At 36.8% G+C, this 22,584-nt stretch overlaps 1 protein-coding gene and 1 long non-coding RNA gene across 2 annotated transcripts in view; one reads left to right on the plus strand and one right to left on the minus strand.

Moving 5' to 3' along the window:
* plagl2 (pleiomorphic adenoma gene-like 2) overlaps positions 1–16,570 on the minus strand; it is a 36,831-nt gene extending 20,261 nt beyond the window's left edge. The window contains exon 1 of the mRNA XM_026920426.3: positions 16,412–16,570. The gene's annotated coding sequence lies outside the window, so the exon portion shown is untranslated. The remainder of the gene's footprint in view (positions 1–16,411) is intronic.
* A 139-nt stretch (positions 16,571–16,709) lies between these two features.
* LOC128320591 (uncharacterized) lies at positions 16,710–19,384 on the plus strand. The gene is made up of 3 exons (XR_008304147.1): positions 16,710–16,924; positions 17,044–17,106; positions 17,747–19,384. It is a non-coding gene; the product is annotated as an uncharacterized LOC128320591 (long non-coding RNA).
* Positions 19,385–22,584: the final 3,200 nt, after the last annotated feature.

A 22,584-nucleotide genomic window follows, 5' to 3' on the forward strand; every position in this document is an offset into this window, starting at 1 on the left:
TTCTTTATGTTTCTTTTCTGACTAGTGTATGTGTGTGTGTGTGTTGTGAGATGGTCCCAGGTGCCTGAATATGTACAGTTGTAAGAAACTTAGACATGGTCAACAAAGAGTAAATAAGCCAAGTATGGTCTAGGGGATGTATCATCTACGCACAAACATAAATGGGGCTTTGTATCGTCACTGTTGCTGCACATATCGAGTTACTGATCAGAAGAGAGCGATTATGTGACTCGCCATAGTGTAGTGTTATACTGCCTCTCCCAAAAGCAATGCCCCGGCTACCACTAGCATCTCTGATGTCAGATAGGGATCAGCTACACACTACTGCTCACCACTACCCAGCTCACACACAAACAAGGGGTATACTCATTCCGTATACACACACACACACACACACACACTCCACATGCTTATATATCCAACAAAATCCTATGGAGGGAAACAAAGTGTTTTATGCATGGCTGAGCATGTGCGATTGCATGAATTTGTGTGTGTGTGTGTGTGTGTGTGTTACTCCCTGAGGACTGTGGGGGAAAAAGCCCCTGTAGCAGTGCGGTTATTCATTAACGCCTTTGGAGCGCTTTGGCTCTCTCCCCCTCTATTCTCTCAGTCTCCGGAGATAAAAACACACTCAGGCCGCTCAATGGGCTGAGTAACCCAGGGTGGTCCTCCAGCTCTTGCGCTCACACACACACACGCGCACACACACACATGGATAGATACTAGCGCTCTGAGTTTGTGTGAATTTATTAGATCAAATATATAGTGTGATTACAGAAACATGTAATCAAGACATGAGTGAGTGTCTTTAAATGAGAGAATTGTGTGTGTGTGTGTGTGTGTGCTGGAGGGGGTTGCTAGTTCTATGTATGCTTAGGTTTAGCTTTCAGATGATGGGTGAAATAGTTAACAGATTGCCTTGATTGCCAGATGAACTTCACCACACACATGTGCACACACTCACACTCAAACACACATACACACAGTTCTCACCAACACATTCATATAACAATTTTGTATTTGTGTGACCCAATATTAGTATTATCTCTCTCTCTCTCTCTCACTCTCTCTCTCTCTCTCTCACACACACACACACACACAGTCTAATCCTAAATGAGATGAGCACTGCCACCTAGCTGATGTAAATGAAAAGAATTACGTTATATCAAACTTGTTGCATTTCTATAACTTTAACATTATGTGAGGTCAATAATTATTGACAAAATTTTATTCGTGTAAACTGCTATAATATTCCCATATAAGCTAAAGCACCCAAGTAGATCAATAACATAGACAGGAAAATAATACCTAAATTAATTACTAATAGAACAGCATGGTGGTGCATGAAAGGACATAGTGCCAGCTCAAAGCTCTAGGGTCCCGGTTCAATCCCGAGCTCGGGTTACTGTCTGTGTGGAGGTTTGCATGATCTCCCTGTGTCTGCATGGCCACACTAAATTGCCCCTAGGTGTGAAAGAGTGTGTAAATGTGTGTGTATGTTGCCCTGCAATAGACTGGCATCCCAGCGAGGATGTATTAGTGCCTGAAATAGGCTCTGGATCCTCAATAACCCTCACCAGGATAAAGCAGTTACGGAAGATGAATGAATGAACACCTTATCATTCATAAATAAAATAATACTAAAATATCTGGCAGGAAAAACAATTAATGGAATGCAGAAATTAGAATTGACTTTTAGATACTGCATGTAATAAAACCATCATTCAATAAATATCCCTGCAACAAAACTTTAAACTTAAAATATGTTCACAGTCGTCACATTCACATAACTCCATCAACACTAGCTGTATGAAATACCCCTATAGAGTTGCAGCTGTTGATTATTTTCTTTTTCGAATATTCGAGGAGTGAGAGTCACAGAAATTACCCACACCGAATGAGGAAAACAAGCCGGAGCAAAATGATAAAAAGGGGAATCATTTTTTCTATATTTCTAATGACCAAACATGTATACAATTCATGTTTCCACATATCTGAGAATTTTGGTTACTTCCACCCGTAAATAGTGACTACCCTGCATATAACGGTATATAACGGTAATTCAGTAGTCTATGTAAACATGAATTAGCCTGGAACATCACAACTTGCATGAGTGAGCAACCCCAAAGAGGAAACAGTGCCTGTGGTTGTTCCGAAAGGGGAGATGAGTAGTGGTAACATAGCCATTAGTAACACCAAGTTTAACCACACTGTAAGATGCAAAACTGCTGATATGATTACAGTTGTCTCCATAAATTAAGTATGTGTTGCTGTTTTAGACATTTAAAGTGCAATCTGAGTTTCCTATACTGCCCGACGAACTAGCTAGCATTGCTAAGAGGCTGAAATTCAATATAAATAAAGGCATGCTAGCTTAAACATCCCAGTGGAGGTGTTTAATGAGACCATGAAGTTTAGCGTGTGTTACAGTACAATGCCTCAATTATCAGTTATCCCCATGTTCTGTTGTTCATCATTAACACCACAAAGGATTACACCTTCCCCAAACGTTGGCTGTTTTGCCAACCATTTTGATTTTTTGCCACATTTTCAGTTCAATGTAGCTACTTAGCTATAGCGAAATACAAACACTATACTGAAATATAGCAGTTTTTCAATTTATTTTTTTATTTATCTATGCTTCTTGGCATAGATTCTACAAGTCTCTGAACTGTACTTGAGGGATGAATATCAGTCTTTCAAAAGATATTCCCAACATGTTTAATTTGGTTGAGATCTAGCGAGTGTGAAGGCCATAGTATTTCTATCCAAATTTCCATCAACCTTATATCCTTATTTCCATCATCAAACCATTTATTTTGTATATGTGTATTGGAATCACTAGTATAGAATGAATTAATGACTGAATCAAGGAAGAAAATAATAAATGAATGAACAAAAGTCCTTTTTGCCAGATTCATTTTTTATACTTTACAAATTTACATGTGCTATGTTATTGCTCATTTTTAAAGGTCATATATTGTAGCAATCAAAGTGGAGAGGGGATTGTGCCTTTCTATCTGTGCCTTCCAGTGCTGGAATGTGCCTTTTTAAGTTCAATTTCAGTTTTAGAAACCTTTTAGAAAAAGTTTCAAGTTTTAGAAAAAGTATATATTCTCTTATAGAATGAATTTAGACTCAAGGCAACAATATAAATGCATTATCTTTAGACATTCTTATTCTCTGTACTAATGCAGTTTCCTTAATGCATACAACATTTCAGATTTTAACTTTTCATGATACAGTTAATAGCATATTGTGTGTGTGTGTGTGTGTGTGTATATATATATATATATATATATATATATATATGTGCGATATATTGTATATTGTATATTGTACATTGTATATAATAATTAATACTACACAGAGTTTCACTCTTTCATGTGTCTTCCATGCTTTTACACATCGTAACCCATCCACAGTGCCTTCTGGAGAGCATTTCATGTGTACACATACTGAAAGTGCATGCACACGGATTTTTCTCTGTCACCAATGCTGAACAGCTTAGGTGAGAGCGGGACATGTGCTGCGAGTCAGCCACTTGCTAAATGAGGCCATTGAACCACATGGTTGGTGAGAACCAGCACTGCTGCCTTCTGATTGGTCCATCCAGATTAGGAAAGGGAATGGTGGGATGGCAGGGGGGGAGTCACGTGACCAAATCCAGCCGAGAGTTTGATAATAGGCCTCCCCTCTTGCAGTGGTGGGCAGAGGGAGAGAGAAAAAGAGAGAGAAGCCTGGACAAGGACCAAAAACCCCTCTACCACACACAGGCTGCGCATTGTTGCCTATTCACCGGACTCCATCTCAGGCCACTTTATCATTCAATTAGGACAGCTTTCACACCACACAGCAGAGAAAAGGGCCCTTCAATCAAACTGAAAACTTCACACTGGCACTGGAGGGCACACAGAAAGAGACCCACAGTCCTCTCTCCACTTTCATTACTCACTCCCTCTCTTTCTCTCCCTCTTCTCCACAACCCCCACCCTCCTCCTCCTGTTGTTGTTCCAGATTTTGTGAAGAAGAAAGGGATGGAGAGAGGGAGAGGAAGAAAGAAAGAAAGAAAGGCCATTTGTTAACACTGGGACTTGTCCTATCTTTTCTTATCCTCTTCTTTCCCTCTGTTCCCTCCATTTTTAGCCCCCCCTTTCCCTCTCGGGGCAGTGGGGTGTCCATATATCTTCCCTTTTCACGATTCCACGCTACTGCCACTGGGGTGAGCTGTGGTTAATCTAGAACTGTTACAGGGGAAGGAAAGAAGAGAGCAACTTGGGATGCACAATAATATCAAATATCACATTGGCATCAGACCAAAACATAGATTTGACCAATAATTCAATCTGATTATGCATTTATTGTACTCAGATGTGGCTATGGTTCAGCAAACATCTTTAATTTTTGTGTTCTAATTGGTGCTCCGCTTACATTTTAAATCTCCATTATCCTAATTCAGGTAGATCTAGTACCTGTTTCGACATTTTATAAATGTCTGTGTATCAGCAAATATTAGACTTTGGCATTACTTAAGATTTCCCATATTGGTAAATCCCTAAGAGCAACAGAAAGATGGAGAGAGGAAAGTGTGGAGACTAAAAGGGGATACTCACCCATTCCAGGCACTGCACAAGCAGTGAATGTTAATTAATCATACTGTTCGGAGTCATCTTTAAATATTAGCAGTTAAATTCTGAGAGACAACTTTGAAAGACAAATCCCATCTGCCCTGGAGAAAATTACAGCACAGGGTCTATAACATTTAAAAAGAGACACTTGTAAATACAGAGAGAGATGTAGGACTACTCCTCCATACAGAACATTTTAAGCGCCTTTGTATATTCTTTATATGCATGTGAACTTCCTTCTTCAATTCAGACCACAGGTTTTTAGAAAGCTCTATCTATGGTCAAGTCAGAACTTACTGGCAGAGGCAACCAGGCTTTGGGCTGAAATAGTTAGCAGTTAGCAGAATTCATGATCTACCAGCCACAAAATAGTGCCAAAGCATCAATGACCCACCACCATATTTTACAGTGGGGTATCACATGTTTTTCCTTGTATACAGCCCGATTTCGTCACCAAAAATGCTGATGATGTGCATGACCAAAAGGTTTGATTTTAGCCTCACATGAACATCTACATTTTAGTTCTTTTGATGCTTGAGAAGCTTAGATTTTGTGAGATGCTCTCAGGAAGAGCTTCTTTCTTGCAACATTTTCAAACAACTTGCTGTTATGAAAGTTGCATTCAACAGATTTTGAAACTTAACAACCACAAGAACTCTTTGGTCTTTTTCTTCTCCATCCTCCTCACTACGTGGGGGACAGTGTGCTCATGGGACCAATTCCTGGCACATGCCCAACCGTTTTAGAAGTGAAACCTTTTCTTTTGGTCCTAATTGTGCTTAATGGTATTTTTAACTGCTTATGTTTTTAATATCCATTACTTCATTTGTGTAGGCCAACAACAATCTGTTTCTTTTGTGCTGCAAGTTCTTTGGGTTTTCCCATGGTAGTGACAAAAGGAGTTTACATGTGTGCAACCTCATATTTATACCCGAGGGAAACAGGATGTGGTTAAAGGAAACAACAGAGTTCCTGAAGACTGAGAAAAAATGAATAATATTAACATTTTTCAAGAATGACAATTTGTTTGCATTTATTTAAAAATATTCCTTAGGACTGTCAGTAATTCTGCCACATACAGAACTATGCAAAAGTCTTAGGCTTTAATACAAATTCTCCTGCATTATTGACGAAAAAAAAAAATTTCCAAACATTATTTTTCCAAAAAAAAAAAATTACAGAAAAATGTCTGTTTGTCAGTAATGACAGCAACATATTATATAATAATAATAATAGTAATAATAAAAAAGTTTAATAAAAAAAAAAAAAACATAATAAAGGCCGTTAAGTTTACCTGCAAAAAAGAAACTGAAGTCCCCAAAAAACTGTTGCATATCCTCCAGGATGCTTAGAAAAATTTACCAGCCAATTTCCTTATAAAACAGCACAAATTGAACCTGAGACTGTTGACTGTTGCATTTTTAAAAAGCGAAAGGGGTGTCACATCAAATAGTGACTTTAATTTATTACTGTTTGCCACTCTTTACAATAGTTATAGTATATTTTTACATAGAACTGTAAATTAATTATTTTTGACGGCATCTTTTTACATGTGCCTAAGATTTTTGCACAGTACTATATGTTTGAGAGAAAATATTACTCATTAAAAAATACTATTACTTTTAAATAATAGTACTAGTTGTAAGTATTTTTTGTAGAAACAAGACAAATTATTTTTCCTATTGTTCGAGGGGAAAATTTATTTTAAACAATCATCTTTATGAAGCATACCAATAAGCCTGGATGGCACTGTACCCAGTTTTTCCCACTGGTAAAGACAAATATGTCCCATTTACAATTCAGCAATCTTACCATTGTCATTAACCAAGTTATTACAATAGATGTCTTGGCTTTGTTGTAACTGCAATATAATATAAATTGCTAACACTAGGGCTGAGCAATATGACAATATAATATTGATTTAATAACATCATGGTGCATTTTGTGAAGTATGATTATTATTATTATTGTCAGGTATCTGTGCCTTTGTTTCTGACTGTAACTGACTGGACTATTGCACTTATTTTTGTACTAATGGTTTCATTTTCTCTTTCTTTCTTCATTAAATACTTAGCTTTTATAAATGCTGAACAAAAATCTCTAAACCTATAATGACCATTACTGATGTTTTTGTTAGTAAAACCTCAGCAAAATATTACACATAACCAGTCATCCTTGTGGACTTCAAGCAGTCTGGCACTTATACTGTACGTTCAATAACTGTGCCTAATTATTAATATATATTGAGATTGGCATTGCTGTGAGCTAGTTTAAGCCTCGGACACCCCTACTGATATCTTTGGTACACGTTTCTGGCCACAGGCTTCAGAATGTTGAAGGGTGGAATCTGATTGGCTTGAGACAATGAGCTTTTCCGAGCAAGATACTGTCACTGGATTGGAAAAAAGATGACAGCATTAGCAGCGAGATAATCTCTTGTTTGCAGATGGGCTGAGGGAAAAGGTTTGTGGTTGTTCTTCTGGCATTTCAGTTAAAATTGCCTCTTTCTGTGAGAGTATGTGGTTCTTGGCCATGTTTATTGATGATGCACCAGACTCTATTAAATTTAAGAAGTCTTGCATTTGAGACTATTACGGGCAGACAGAAACATATCCATGATTAATATCAGCCCAGAATTTTCAGTTTGGTGTATCCCTACCTTTAATACCACATAGAATTATTACATGAAAGTTCTTTATTGAGAAGTATGGGCTCTTCCTAACACGGAAAACACCTGTACTGTGTTGTGCAAATGTTTTATGTATTTTTATATATTTAGATGACTATTTTAGAGAAACAATGTTTTGGAGAATTAATCTGCATGTTGTTAAAGAAAGGAACATATTCTTGGTTGAGATAAAAACATCACCAAGGCTGTATGCAGAGACAGAAACAAAAAAACAAAAAAAAAAAACAAAAAAAAAAACAAGCCTAGGTCTGGAAAAAAAAATGTGGCAGATTATCTGAGATGCTTGAAACAACCAGCAACTGATTTTTTGTATAAAACTGCATGTCAGTGTACCTAAGAGAACCGGTGCTGTTTTAAAGGCAATTGTATTAATTTGCTTTAGTTTTTACTGTTTACTAGAAAATGTTTTGATATTTGCAAACTTTTTATTTTGTTATTTTTAGAAGCATCTTTGCTTTACAGAATTTCTGTACAAGACTTGCATAGTGCTGTATATACAAATGAACTGTAATTAACTGTATTAAACTGTATTACTGTAATAAACTGTATTAACTAGAATAAAATCTATTAATTGTAATGGCGGCTTTTTTTAATGGCTAACTTAAAATCACAACAATAAACTGCATTCTGACTTGTAGCCAGATAAAACAAATAATAGATATTTTCTCTCATTTAATCGGTCAATTCTGACTCACCTAATCAACTATTTTCAAAGTCAGGGGTCAGCAAAATGATAAAACCTAAAAAAAAATTAAATATACATTTGCTCACAAACTGACAGCAATACAGCAGTGTTGAATTTAAAACAATATATAAATGATCATACATGTTTCATCATTTTTATTTTTTATATTTAAAAACTAACATTGTTATTTATACAAAATAAGAAAATAAAATATTTAACACTGAAAAAGAGAACAAAATTAAAAGCCTGTAAAATGTTTTATTTTTACATTTTACCATTTTAGACGTTAAGCTGCTTCCAATCAGTTTGTAATTATTAAAAAAATGTAATAAAAATTATATTACAAAATCCACAATATCTTAGAAAAGCGTCTAAGATACGCATCTTTCACCCAGCCCTAGTTCAAAGCCATTATGACTGAGATGTGTTGTAACAAAGAAAGTGCAAAACTCTGCATCTAGTGCATCTTACAGATTTTGGACCATGACACTACGGAACCACACAAAAGAAACATCTAAAATGACACCTACTCATTAAGAACTCACTCACAAGCACATTTTGAGAGTGTACAGATCTGAGCGTTTTTTGTAAAGTGTGATATTCATGTGCTTCTCAGTCTTGGCAAATGCATAAAAAAATCTTGGGGACTGTGTTACAAAATAAAATGCCCAAATCAGTGTAAGTTTTGCTGTGAAGTATGCGTGTGTGTGTGTGTAAACCGCAGTCAATCTGAGAGTGGCATGATGTAGTTGCTTGACGTCCATATATCCTTCCCTATTTACTGCATTCTCTTATTCTCAGTCTTCAGTTTCAAAATTACTCACGGTAAATTTCACATTCCTGTCCCTAAACACACTGCAAATTCCCCAAGAACAAGTAACTTCTGATTTACGAAACTCATAGAACTCATTCTGTGTAAGAAAACACTTCAATGTCAAACAGTGTTTAAACCTTTACAGTTTGAAATAATAATCAGAATAAATGTCGTCTCTCTGTAATAATCATTCACTCTTTTTTTATCAACTGCTTTCCTTCTCATTATGCACCCACAAACTCAAAACCATATTATACTAAGATATATTATATAAAAAAAAATTTTTCTATTTAAGAGCATCCTTTATGTGTGCGATGTTGTGAATTAAATTCAAAAGGCTTCTCTGCTTTTCGGCTGCTATACAGATCATTCGGAGCTACGCTGTGAGGTGGAGCTGCAATGTTCATGAACGAAAAAAAAGTAAGTCAATCAAAAATCTTAGCTGCTCATCGAATGACTCATGACTTTAGCTAACTGTGTGGCTGTAGTGATCCCCATACCTGCCTCCCATTCTCTTTTCCTCTCTCCATTTTTTCCCCTTGATGATTCATAAGAAATGCACTAGAAATCTGCCACATTCTCAGCACATGACTGTGTTCCTGTAACTATGGAGCTGCTCATTTTGGGTGGTTTTGTTTTAAAATTGCCCATCCTCTGATCTCTTATTGCAGCTCGTTCGATGACTTTTTTCCCAGAGGGAATGGTAAACAGATGCTAAAACTGTTTTAAGCTCTTTTCTCATTCATTCCAGCTCAAATTTCACCTCGTACCTGTTTGCGCAGAGATAAAGTACAATGTCTGCTGAAATATATAATTGGCTCATTCATCAGTATCTGTCATGCAACATACATTTTTGTCACATTGCTGTGAATTCTGTGCATTTAAACAATTCCCTAATGCAACAATCTCATCCTGACAACATCTTGCAACATTTCTGACGGATCTCTTTGCTGGGTTTGTGTTTCCTGCCAAACTTGAACTCGCCTTTAAACCTTGTGGCATGCACTGCTTCCTAAATGTATCATGGAATGCTGTGAAATCCTAGACTGCTCTCAGCATACTACACAACACGTTACAAGCTCCCAACAATTTAAAAAGTTGGAATGAAACACCAGAAAACACCAAGCGTACAGAATATATGAAGCTCAGGATTTTTTTTTATATCAGTTTAAAATGAACAGCTCCATAATTATAATGACATCATGTCAGTGACTACTGCAGCAGGATTATATATGAGGCTAAAATCACAGCCAGGGAAAGGGCTATATGTAGCCCAGAGAGGTGTAAGACATCTCTGGCATAATGCTTCATGGTGAATTAAGTTTTAGCCCCTAAAAAGCTGGGCAGTTGTGTTCAAAAACCGGGCTTCAACTCAGCATGTGCTTCAAGTATCTAGCGTCTTCCTACCACCTCTGAACATCACATACTGCAAGTGCAGTCAGAATGTGTGCCAGTCCAGGAAGGAGGGGATCTGAAGCTATGCATATGTGACCTTCAGGTGCTTGTTATTGGACGTTTGCTGAGAACATGTGATCTGATTGACCTAAATGTTTGCGGTAACGTGACTTTGTAATCAGGTGCTTATAAGGAAAATTGCTGTGTAGGTAAAGCTCAATTTCTCGACCCCCAGATCACTATCAGTCTACCGGAAACGAAGCAATGTGACTTCAGGATTTTCCCCCCATAATAAGGAGGTTAATTGGGTTCGGGTTTGCAGTTGTGGCCATTAGGCGCACTCTGCCTCATAAAACTCTGATCCTCACCACTTCTGCCGGCACTCAAACACTGTGTTTTTAATCAGGACTTTAAAGACCACAAGCATTACTGGAGAACAAGGATGAAAAAAATAGCTGTTCCTTTAGGTCTTAAGTTTTTAAATCTACAAAATAAAAGGAGTTTGACTTTCAATAAAAGTAGCACAGTAACTTTAAAATTTTAAAGTATTTAAATTTCTGGATATTCAACTAACGAAGATTCAGTCAAAAAAATGGATGGTATAAGGGTATAACATTAAATAAAGAATTATTACCTAGCTGTCATTTTTCTTCTTGTTCAACCGCTAATAAAAATGGATGAATAAATAAATAAGTAAACAAACAAACTTTATCGCTTTGAATCACTATTACATGTTCAAAGTTTTTTTTGTGTGTTTTTCTTATAACAGTTATTATAACTGTAGGACTAAAACTAAAACAGTATGGAAAAGGAAAAAGCGTCCCAAATTCTGAATAGGAAAATTCATCTCATTTTCTCACATCAGCTAAATAAAAAAAAATGAAGCTCAAATCAATAAACTAAGATTCCTCTAAGATTTATAATTGAATATAAAAAATGTTTCTAATATAATAACAACAAATATAGCATACTTGTTTAAATTGTTTCTAATAATTTAGCCATTTTAAAAAGTCAAATGAATTTCCATCCAACTGCAGTAAATGGCACTGAAGAGAAAATTTCTCTCATTTTTCAAAATGTTTGCATAATTTTGTTCAGACGTAAATAAATGTGGTCAGATTCTTCTGGTATAAAATCCACCATTTTGAAGAAACATGATGATAAAAGCTTACGAAAAGTTTACAAAAGCAGTGTAAGTTACCAGGGGACTGAAGCATTTAAAGCCTAAATCTGTGGTTGCTTTCTAATTAGGTTTACTGTTGGTCTTGTGGGCACAAAATATGCATGTACAAAGTATGAATAATTGGTGACTTTCCAATGTCTACATTTACTTGCCAGCATTCCACCCCTATTGATACAAGCTGGCAGTCTTACTCCTGGGTAAGGCTTAATTAAGCTTTATCCTCTCTAATCATAAGGCTGATGTCGCTTGTCCCTCCCATATAGCATTTATCAAACCTATGCATTCACACTGAAATGATCTTTTTTTGGGTCTGAGCGAAATGTCGAGAAGAAACAAGCAACTACCAAGCTGAAGTCAGTACGTGCCTCAAAGTGACGATTCGACAATTCAGTAGGTTTGTACGTGTAGAGTTAAATAACTACGATTCCATCTGCTTGTGCTTTTACGTGTATTTCTGCTAGAGTGGCATAGCAGATGTTTAATCTTGGACAGTGGGAAGCCAATCGAATGTGCTCATTAGAATATCTGGCCATGACCACACACTTCCTAGATTTTTGTAATCAGTGAGCTTAGCAGTGTTTTATTTCATTCCTATACTTTTTTTTTAATTGAAGCTTTGCTGGATGTTTAAAAGCATTTTTAACCTGTAACATTTTTCATATTACATACATTCCATACTTTAAAAGCTGCCTCACAGAAAATGATTAATCTAATATGGTTATGAAGTCGTAAAGACAGAACGGTGTTACGGTAGTTTTGTTATACGGTTCTGGTCTACAGCATATTTTCTGTATAAACTACTTCAGGATTTCGTTCTCACTTTGATTCACATGTGCTGCATTCAAGTCCCACCCCAAACGCATGACAGACTTTTGCTTCTTTTGTGTCATTACCATAGCCTACAGCTACGGCCAATCAACACAACTAAAGTGTCTACTCGATTACTCTTTCATTTACAGCTTCTGTTTATTTACATTTAACCTGCTGACAGAGTACGAGGCCGTCTAACAGGTCAATTATTTCCAAAAACCTATATCAGTTCAAACTGGAATATACAAACAAAGAATTGCACCAGACTGATGAGGAAAGAGTCAGAGAGAGAGAGAGAGAGAGAGAGAGAGAGAGAGAGAGAGAGAGAGAGTGTCGGTACAGAAAGAGAATGAGGGCAGCTTGAAAATCTCTTGCCATGGCATCCAAAACTGAATATCTGTGTTGCCACTAATGGCAATTCACAAAGCCACTTACTCGAAGACTTTATATATAAAATATATATTGAAAACACACCGGACTTCCTGTATTTATCTTTGCTGTATGGTTCAGATCAATTCACCACAATTTTCAATAGCTAATCTGATTTCCTGCAGCTCCTCTGATGAGTATTACCAGCCCCACATTTCATGGACTAATTTGTTGACATGCTGCGATGTGGTACATGGTAATGAAAAGTAGTAACCAAAGAAAACGAATTTTTTACAGATTTATAAATACTCAGTGGATATAAATACTTCAGTGGTGGTTCAGAAAACAAAACAAAGAACACCTGGTTTCTATCACAGACTTCTTCGTAAAATTTGCCTGAATTTGTTTAGTTATTTACAAGCTAATTATGCTGAAATTTTGGAAAAAGAAATAGCATCATTTCTTTTTAGACGTTCAGAAAACACATTACTACAACAGTATATACTGTAATCTTTGAGAATATTTGTCACATTGCAGGTGAAACAATAACACTTTCTCTCCTCTAGACAGAAAGCATAAAATCCTGACACAAGGAAGAGTTATACTGGCTTTATGAACTTGGCCTGATTTTATCCCTCTTTCTCTCCTCCCTCTGTCCTTTTTCCTCTCTTTTATGGGGTGACCCAGGGCACCCACAGGGTTCAACAGTCACCGCTACTGTTCATAACACAGTGACACTGGACAAAGCCAAATAAACACTCCCCACTGCCTTGTTTGAATAGCAACTGACATACATAACATGTTCTCATTGACCAGATACACAGACCCACACAGAAATATACACACAATATCTAAATGCCCAAAGCCAAGCACCGGTATCTCTCTTCAGGCTCTCAAATCTAAATTCAATTCCACAAAATTGAAAAAAAAAAACACATATGCCAAGTTGTTCAATGGCACCGGCAATCCCTCTGCCCCTCCAAGTGCCAGCACCCTCCCTGTTTTCTCCTTCCAGTCATAAAATAAGGATGTGAGGACTCTTATGAAGAGTTTTCGCCCCAATTCTGTGCTCAGTTATTAACTAGCGCTTGTGTGCTCCAGAGCCTGTTCCACCCATTAACCCCTCTGATGCTCTTTTCTCATGATAATCAGCCTGCTTCCCCACCGAGGTGCTGCAGGATTGTGCAAAGCCTTCAGAAGAGTAAAAAAAAAAAAAACCTCGACACACATGCTCACTCTCTCTCGCTCTCCTCACACACATACGCGCTGAATCAGGCATGTAATGTGCTGCCTTTTCAGGGCGCACATGGACAGATGCAGTATGAAAAGTTCTGGCAGTTTTTGTTAGAGTGAATAGTCCTACCCACACATAGTAGTACCACAACGCTCACACGTCCCGCTATACTACATATATTATTGCACAAGATAACCATTTAAAAATAAGGAACCATTTACAAATAGAGAAGCATTTACAAACAAGAGTACAAAATTATCTTATCCTGTGTTATACGCTGAGGAAACGTAAGTCTGGGAAACATTTACACTTGTTTTGATGACTAAAATCTGCATGCCATTTGCTAAGAACACTAACCAGGATAGATGTTCTGCAGAAGAACTCCTGCAACACATGCATCAGTTACAACTGGTTTGCAAAATGTAACTGCAGCACAGTCACAAAACTTCAATTAACAAGAGTCCAGTTTCCATGCCTGAACACACTAAAGTCTCACAAAGCATAGGCTGATGTCCTTTATTTATCTAAGATTTGCGGATTTTTTTTAAATTAATTTATTTATTTATTTGTATGTATGATTGGACATTTGTATGTTTGCAGGATTCACAAGATTTTTGCAGTTACTGATATTTGTTTCAGGAGGCCTGCAGTAACAGCCAACAACAACAACAAAAAAACATAGAAATTCAATTTAAATCTATCTTTCCTCCATATAAATATACTCAGTATGCAATCATAATCATGAAAGGCAATAACAAGCACATGTGTTCTACAGAACCATATCGATTTCCAGGGCACTGCAAGACATGAAACATATTTTACACTTAGGATCTGGATTGTTTAAAGTAATGCACAAAGCAAAACAGGTTGAAGAGCATGAAAAGAAAAGATCTCGAGCACCAAAAAAAAAAGCGTCAATAACAAAAGCAGTGTCTCGTCACGCGCCTCGCTTCCATTTCCTTATTCTGCAGCTCGAGGCAGTGGAAGTGGAAACCGAGCTCGCGCCCCGTTACAGATCCATCAGTGTTTTCTGTGTCGATCAGCACTGAGGAAATGATTTAAGAAGGCTGGAGCATCTTCTCATATTTGGGGTTTGGGGTTGGGGGAAGATGGGGAGGGGTGTGAATGTGACTTGAGTGAGATGCGAATAAGAGTAACACGTGTATCATCATCATCATCATCATCCTCATCATCCTCATCCTCATCTGTAAAGGAGCTACAGGTGCTGTAGGCATGTTTCCACGACTATAAAGTCGTAATAACGCCGTATTAGTTAATAAAGGCGTGCTGATCACCGCAGGCGAGAGCCTAATGGCTCGAGATAAAGTGCAGGAACGACCCGACACGTTTCATTTGCAACAGATGAGGCGCTTGCTTAGATTAAAAGGCATGTTTCGCTATTTTCCTTCCACCTGGAATGCAGTGCACGCTGTGAATTCACTTATTGATCATGCATGAACTAGGCATGCTCGAAGCATTCCCCGCGATCAGGACGCGACCGCTTTATGAGACAAGAGCAACTTCATTCCAATAATGTTATTGAACCTAAAACCAAGTCAGAGCCAACAAAGTAAAACCACAAAACAGCCACACCATGTGCAACAACAGTGACGAAAAACAACTGAATACTGAATGAGGTAATCTCCTGCATACGGAGGTGCAACCCCCACCACCAGCAGCAGCAGCAGCACAAAAAAATCTGACATCCCTTATAACTTATTTACCCCTCGAGATCCACACAAAGAAAAAAAAACTACACAAAGATACAAAACATTTCAGTGTCTGGCTGAAACAAACTTGTGGCAAACGACGAGCATGAGCATGAGATAAGCCACTGCAGCATGGAAGAAGTACTACAAGTCAAGAGTCGAGTGTGAGCTGAGAAAAGCCTTTTTTTAGAGTTTGAGTCACGGCTGCGAGCAAAGCGACAGGAGATTGAAAGCGCGAGCGGAGAAACGACCGCGTTTGCAGTTGTGCTAAAGTTGGAGAGGAGCAGGAGCTCGTGGGTGTCCGGGCTGAGCACAGACATGCTCCCGGGCTCGCGAGCCCTGCACCAACCGCTCACAACTGCACCGCTCGAGCCCAAGTCACGGCGAACATCAACTGGCAGCGCTCGAGCCATGAGCCACCGAATGCATGTTGTTTACTGACTCAATTATTCATATCGGAGCCGTATTTACCAAACAAGTCGGAATGTTTTTTTTTTTTTTTTTTCTGCACGCGCCAGCGGAGTCGCGTAATTAAAAATTAAATGCCTGACGCTTCAGTGGCTTTAGCAAAAAAAAAAAAAAAGGAGCAAAAAACAATAAATGACGTCGTACCGAGAGAAAATAACAACCCTAACACTCCTAATGAAACCCTCGATCAGTAGTCCACATCGACTGGGTTCGATTCTGTTTGAATATCTTGATGATCCTGTTTAAATCAAACAAATAAGAATCAAATAAAACAGCCCGCATGCACACAGCAGAACGTGCAGCCACATTTTGAAGAGTTGCAGAAAAAAAGCGAGCAGTTAACCAGCAAAAAAGTTTCCAGCACCGCATTAGTCAATTTCACGAGGAAACCCGGTAACATTCCGTCACCGAGTGAGCGCAAACTTACCGCGGGAGAGCCCACGACACCTTTCCCGGCCTTTCTCCTCACGATCTGATGCTTTATTAATTTTTCCAAATTTTTCTCTAATTTTTGGCGTTTTTTCGGGGCCTGAGTGGCTCGCTCTCCTCAGGCTGCAGCGCCAGAGTTCTGGGGCGCGAGCATTGTGGGAGTGTGACGTCAGGCCACTTTCACAAACTTTTTTACCGGGGCTTCTAAACTGTGTGTGTGTGTGTGTGTGTGTGTGTGTGTGTGTGTGCGTGCGTGTGTGTGTGCGTGCGTGTGTGTGCATAATGAATAACACGATTAATTATAACCATAATGAAGAGTTTCTTACAATTATTCGTTTTATATTTTTATGGACTGGACTAATATCATTTGGCAAAAATTGCACGTGATTCGACACCAATCTGAGCGAAATCCATTCAACTGGTTTAGAATAAAGGAATGCAATCATTTGCATGAAGTTAGGATTGACACTGAGATTATACAGCATGTTAGATTTCTTCCATCAGGCAGTCAGTAAGTCTAACATTTTATTAAAAATGTATAAAATACTTTTCAGCAATATTTCCCTTCCATTTTTCAGTCATTTCATTGAAAACACATGTTAGCACTTTACTTTATTTACTTTATTTTAGGCTGTTAATTACCAGCCGTGCTACAATGCATTACCAGTCAGCTGCTCTTGGCATTGCATTCAGGTATGTAAGTTTACTTATCCTCTTTTTATCTTTAATGAATAAACATAAGCTTATTGTGTAGTACTGAGTTTGATAATGTCATTTAGTCATTTATCACTTCACCAGACAGGGCCAATAAACTACATACACTGCTGAATGAGGCTGTTATTACACACATGAGCTGTTTTGTGCTCTCTGGGTTTCTGTAGATTAAGCAACAGGTTTCAGTGGCTCTGAAAGAAATAAAAAAATAAAAATAAAAATCTATTAACTAATATTAGCCAATGCTGTGTTTATAATATTGTACTATTTAAATGTAATGTGTGTAGATTATGATTTCTTGTTTGAGGTTTAAATGCACCCCTCTCTAATAATATGCTCCTATAGAAAAGGCTATTACTTAAAATAATTAAATAAATTAATAACAACAACAACAACAACAATAATAATAATAATAATAATAATTCTTATTATTATTATTATTATTACTTATTATTAATTATTATATATATTTATTTGTTTATTTATTTTAAATAATAATAATAATAATAATAATAATAATAATAATAATGAGGAGGAGGAAGAGCCAGAAGGTCTCATATATGTGATTTTTTTTTTTTTTTTTCTTTGCTGTGGTCTCATTTTACCTTGTGTGTTTTAGGGGAGAAAAGAAAAGGAATCACTTCCAGGGCACTGTGAGCCCATTTCCTCAGCTCCCCAACCCCCAACCCCCCTCCACAACCAGCGACCCTCCTGCTGATGGATGTGTGAGTGGACAGAGAGAGAGAGAGAGAGAGAGAGGGAGAGAGAGAGAGAGTGGTGGGGGGCGTACGTGCTAAACAGTACACTAGCATACTACAGTATGTAAATAGTATGTCAGAATAGTAGGCTAGGTGAAGCCAGTAGGCTAGCACTGGTCACACTGAATAGTCTAATGGTGGTGGAGTAACAGAAGAGGGTTGTGGGTGCAGTCACAGAGGCAGTGGAGGAACTGGAATACAGTTCATTCCGACAGTTTGGGGGGTAACGGATACTTGATGACGCTGTTTAGTGCGTGAGTGTGCGGGGTTGGACTCAGAGGCAGGGGGAAGGTGAGGCAGATCAGCTCTTCCATAAGCTCCATGTTAAGCATGAAAACACGTTTTGTGTTCAGAGAAACAGGCTGACTAACTCCAGGAAGCCATACTGCAGCCTGTGAGAACATTAACATTAAAATAAAAAAAAACACCTTGATTTATTTGTTTTGAAGAACAGAGCTGAGAGTGATGAAGGGAAAAAAAACGATCAAGACTCTTTTTCCTCATTTGGACGGATGATGAGCTTTGAGACGGAAGTGTCGCGCGCTTTATTTGGCGGAGGGAATAAATAAATAGAGAGAGAGAGAGAGAGAGAGAGAGACTCTCTAAACCCGCGCGGCTGCCTGGATTCTGGCCAGAACTTTAATATTCGCTTTCTGCTTTTATTTGTTCGCTTTAATTTGGTGATTAATAACATTGAGCACTAGTTCTACTACCTAACTGAGGTGTAAGTGCATGAAGCGACCTCAGATTCCACTGCTGCTGGGGTTTAGTCAAAATACTAGCAATATTTCTTAATTAGAAAAAAATAGTTTTGTAATTTGGAAATTGCACATCCTGCTAATTGGTCTCAGTAATTTGGTGATTAATGAAAATAATCTAAAGGTGAAAATTAAAAGAATGGAATATGCTTAACATTTTATACTGTTTTTTTATATAAATAAATTGTATTAGTAGTCAGCTTTTTTTTTTTTTTTTTTTTTAAGATATGTAAGGCTACCTTAATTAGATCAAGCAATAAGATGCAAAAACATCAGCTTCAGGAGCAATAGGAACAGAGAACAAAAATATAAAGTGGTCCCATATGTCTGATTTCAAAAAAAGTTCTTCCCTAAAAATTCTTCCCAAGTTGATGAAAAAAAGTAACCATAATTCTCTTTATTCTTTTTTCTTCCAGGTCTTCATTGTCTGTTATAAATTGTAAGAAATTAGGTGAAGATTAATTATATAGCATCAAAAAATGGCATCATCATAAATTGTGAAGATTGTGAATTGTAAAGATTAATTATATATCATCAAAATAGAACTTAAAATATAAATCTTAAATGTGAAAAAATGTGTTTTCCTCATTAATGTGTGTTATTTAACTTGCTTTGGTTGTGCACTTTTAATGCTTTGGCAGATCCCTTGGTAGATGGTTTGCACAAGTTCTAATGAACACACGATGTTATGTTTCTGATAAGGTGCAAAACACGTTCCCATTAAATGCATCATGCTGTGCAGTCACATGTGCTTGGACCAGTCCTTGGGAAATGTTGGCTGTCTGCCGAAACGAATGAAAATATTTATTTCTTTGAAAACCAAACGCCTCACATTTTGACAACTTGGTAAAATTGTAGCTGGCCAAACACACACCAGTTGTTGCTTAATTCAGAATTATTTACCATTTCCTACAGAAAGGTTTGAATGAAAAATCTTATTTACAAATGTTTTTCACTGTTAAATAAATTAGTGTCGTTTGAAATTACACCATTCGTGGAAAAACCTTTAAAATCAGTAAATCTGTAAGAAGTGTATTTGTCAAATCAAGACAGATTATGCCCAATACCATGTATATTATCATATTTTAAAATTCTGTTACAGCAGTCCTACAGCTCAGATAAAGTTTATCTGAACCTTAAAACTTTTACAAGATGCTAAACATTTTCCAAACAATATTTACCATATAAAATAAGGCGAAATTTAGTGTTAAATGTGACACTGATCTATGATCCAAAACTTCTTTATGATGCTTCCTCCTGCAGCTTATGAAGAATCCCAAATAATTTAAACTATTTACTTCACATTCATTTAAAAAAAATGTTGGACTTCAACATTCATGTCTACTCTCAGGATGATACTGACATTTGTAAATGTTTATTAGGCATTAGGCAAAAAAAAAGATGAGAATATGTACTATTTTTCTGAGTAAAGTTATTACCCTAAATGCCATGTTTCACATAGTTGTTTTTTTTTAAATGATTGAATATCATTGTAATGACATCAGGATTTAAATCAATTAATTGTGAATGCTTTAGTAAATGAAATTGTAATGTTTAGCTGGCTGTTGTCTTGATCTGCATTTTAATGTTGTGTATGAAAATGTATGTACACGTGCTATGTTTATACATGGTATGTGCATTCAGGGTCTCTACACTTCAGTGGAACTAATATGGTTAAATAAAGATTAAATAAATACAAATATCTAAAACACAAAGGTTAAGAGTTAGGGTTGAAGAAGTAGATGCAGAGAAATAGATATTTCAATTCTGAAGCATGTACACTTGATCCTTCTTAACGTTTGATTCACAAATGCTGTTTAATTTGTATAGTAATGTATAATCTATAATACATTATAATCTATAATACAGTCTTAGGAAAAACAGGTTCTTCAGGTGTACTTTTGGGACAGTTATGGCTTCTTTGCCTTCTAAACATTGTACTCAGTTGTTGTGTTCTACATAGAACCTTTAAAATGTTCCTTACAGAGACAAGTCAAAGAACACTTAAGAGATCTAAGCCTTTACACGATTCTTACAAATAAAGGTGCCATTAATTTTCTTTAGATTGTTGCCATAGAAGAAACATTTTTAATTGCCTAAGGAAACTTTTAATTAATGGAGCTTTGTCCATTTTTCTTGGTACAAGAGACAACGAAAAGATCTCATCATAAATGTACGCATTATGTGGAAGGAACTTTGTAGAAAATGATTATTCACCTTATTGCAGCAAAGCTTTACTGAGGAAAGTTTCTTTAGGGAACCAAAATGTTTATAACGGCTCCAAAAAAGTGGTTCTTCTATGGAAGCTTTTTTGGCACCTGTTTTTAAGAGTACACTGGGGTGAAATGGTATAAAACATTTGCAGGCTGGTAACTGCACAGTCCAATGTGTTGTTCACTTGTCACTTTTCACATTTTCAAAGAGATTGATATTAAATGATGTTACAGTTCACTTATTTAATTATGTGATTAGTTAAACTGCTAGAATATATTATAAAAGAACATAAGATGATTGACATTAGCCTTCATGTAGAAATATCCTTTTCTAAGTAAGATTTTTTAAAATAGTTAGGTATATTATTTATAATCATTTGTTTTAATATTCTAACCTATTTGCAGTGTTATTCTGCACCTCTTTGCGTGTATTATCTATCTCTAAATGTGTAGGAACTCAGAAAGTGTTTAGGAACTCTTGAGGTATAAATATGAGGTGGGCGACACAGTGGCGCAGCATTGCCGCCTCACAGCTTCCGGGTCCTCGCTCCATACCTGAGCTCGGGTTACTGTCTCTGAGTTCCACATATTCCTGTGTCAATGTGTGTGAATGTATGTGTGCATGGTGCCCTGCGATGGACTGGCATCCCATCCGAGGTGAATTCTCGGCCAGTGGCTGGGGCTCCGCCGTGATCCTGACTAGGATAAAGTGATTACTGAAAATGAATGCCTGAATATGAGGTGATACAGAGGCCAAATTATCATAGTCATTCATAAACATCAAGAAGATACATAAATGAAATTAAAGTGTGTTGAACTTCATTTTTATAGCAATGGCTATAAAAAATAACTATGCACAAAAAAATGCCCATATCTTCTGTTAGAGAAATAATGAAGAAGTTTAAAACAACCAGAGCTGTAATAAGCCTGTCTGGAAGACAACCAAGTGTTTTTTTTTGTCCACCATGAACAGTGAGGAAGATACTTAGACATGCAAAACTTTCTCAGGGGATGATGGTTGGATATTTACAGAAGATGAGAGCATAACTAATATAACTGAGTCATATCCACAATTAGAAGCCACCTCCTTTCCAATAAAATATTTGGACAGTGTGCCAGAAGAAAGTTTTTTTTTTTTTTTTTTTTTTGACAGATGTAAGCACTTGGAATTCATTAAATGTTCCTAGAAGTTTGGAAGGAGCCCAATTCTATGGTCAGATGAGACAAAATAGAGCTTTTTTTTTTCAACAAACACTTAAGGTGAGCTTGGAGTAAAAAAAAAGTAAAAAGAAGGATGGTTATAGAAAAGAACATAATCTCCACTTTTAAGTATAGTGACTGCAGAATCTAAAGTAAATGCAGGGGTGCCAATACTTGTGATACATGTGGTTTTGTTAAAATATACATTTTTATATGAGGGTTTTTCTTATTTTCTAAGAATAATTTTGCATTATTATAATTATTATTTAATTATTATTTAGCATTATAATAATATATAGCACATGTTACATACATGGCACTTAAAATTCCAGCACCCCGAGGTAAAATGGCTTCCCAAGTCCCTGATTGCGTAGGTATGTGATGAATCAACCTTAATCAGTTATAACTACTCATATTTAAAAGAGGTGAGAATGGATCTAGACTTGCATTCGTGTTAGGTCCTAGAGAAAAGAAAATCACTCATTGAGTAGCACATGTCCCAGTGCTGTCTTTCTCTCTCTATCCTTC

The sequence above is a fragment of the Pangasianodon hypophthalmus genome, chromosome 16, assembly GCF_027358585.1.
Source record: "Pangasianodon hypophthalmus isolate fPanHyp1 chromosome 16, fPanHyp1.pri, whole genome shotgun sequence".
NCBI classification, from domain to species: domain Eukaryota; kingdom Metazoa; phylum Chordata; class Actinopteri; order Siluriformes; family Pangasiidae; genus Pangasianodon; species Pangasianodon hypophthalmus.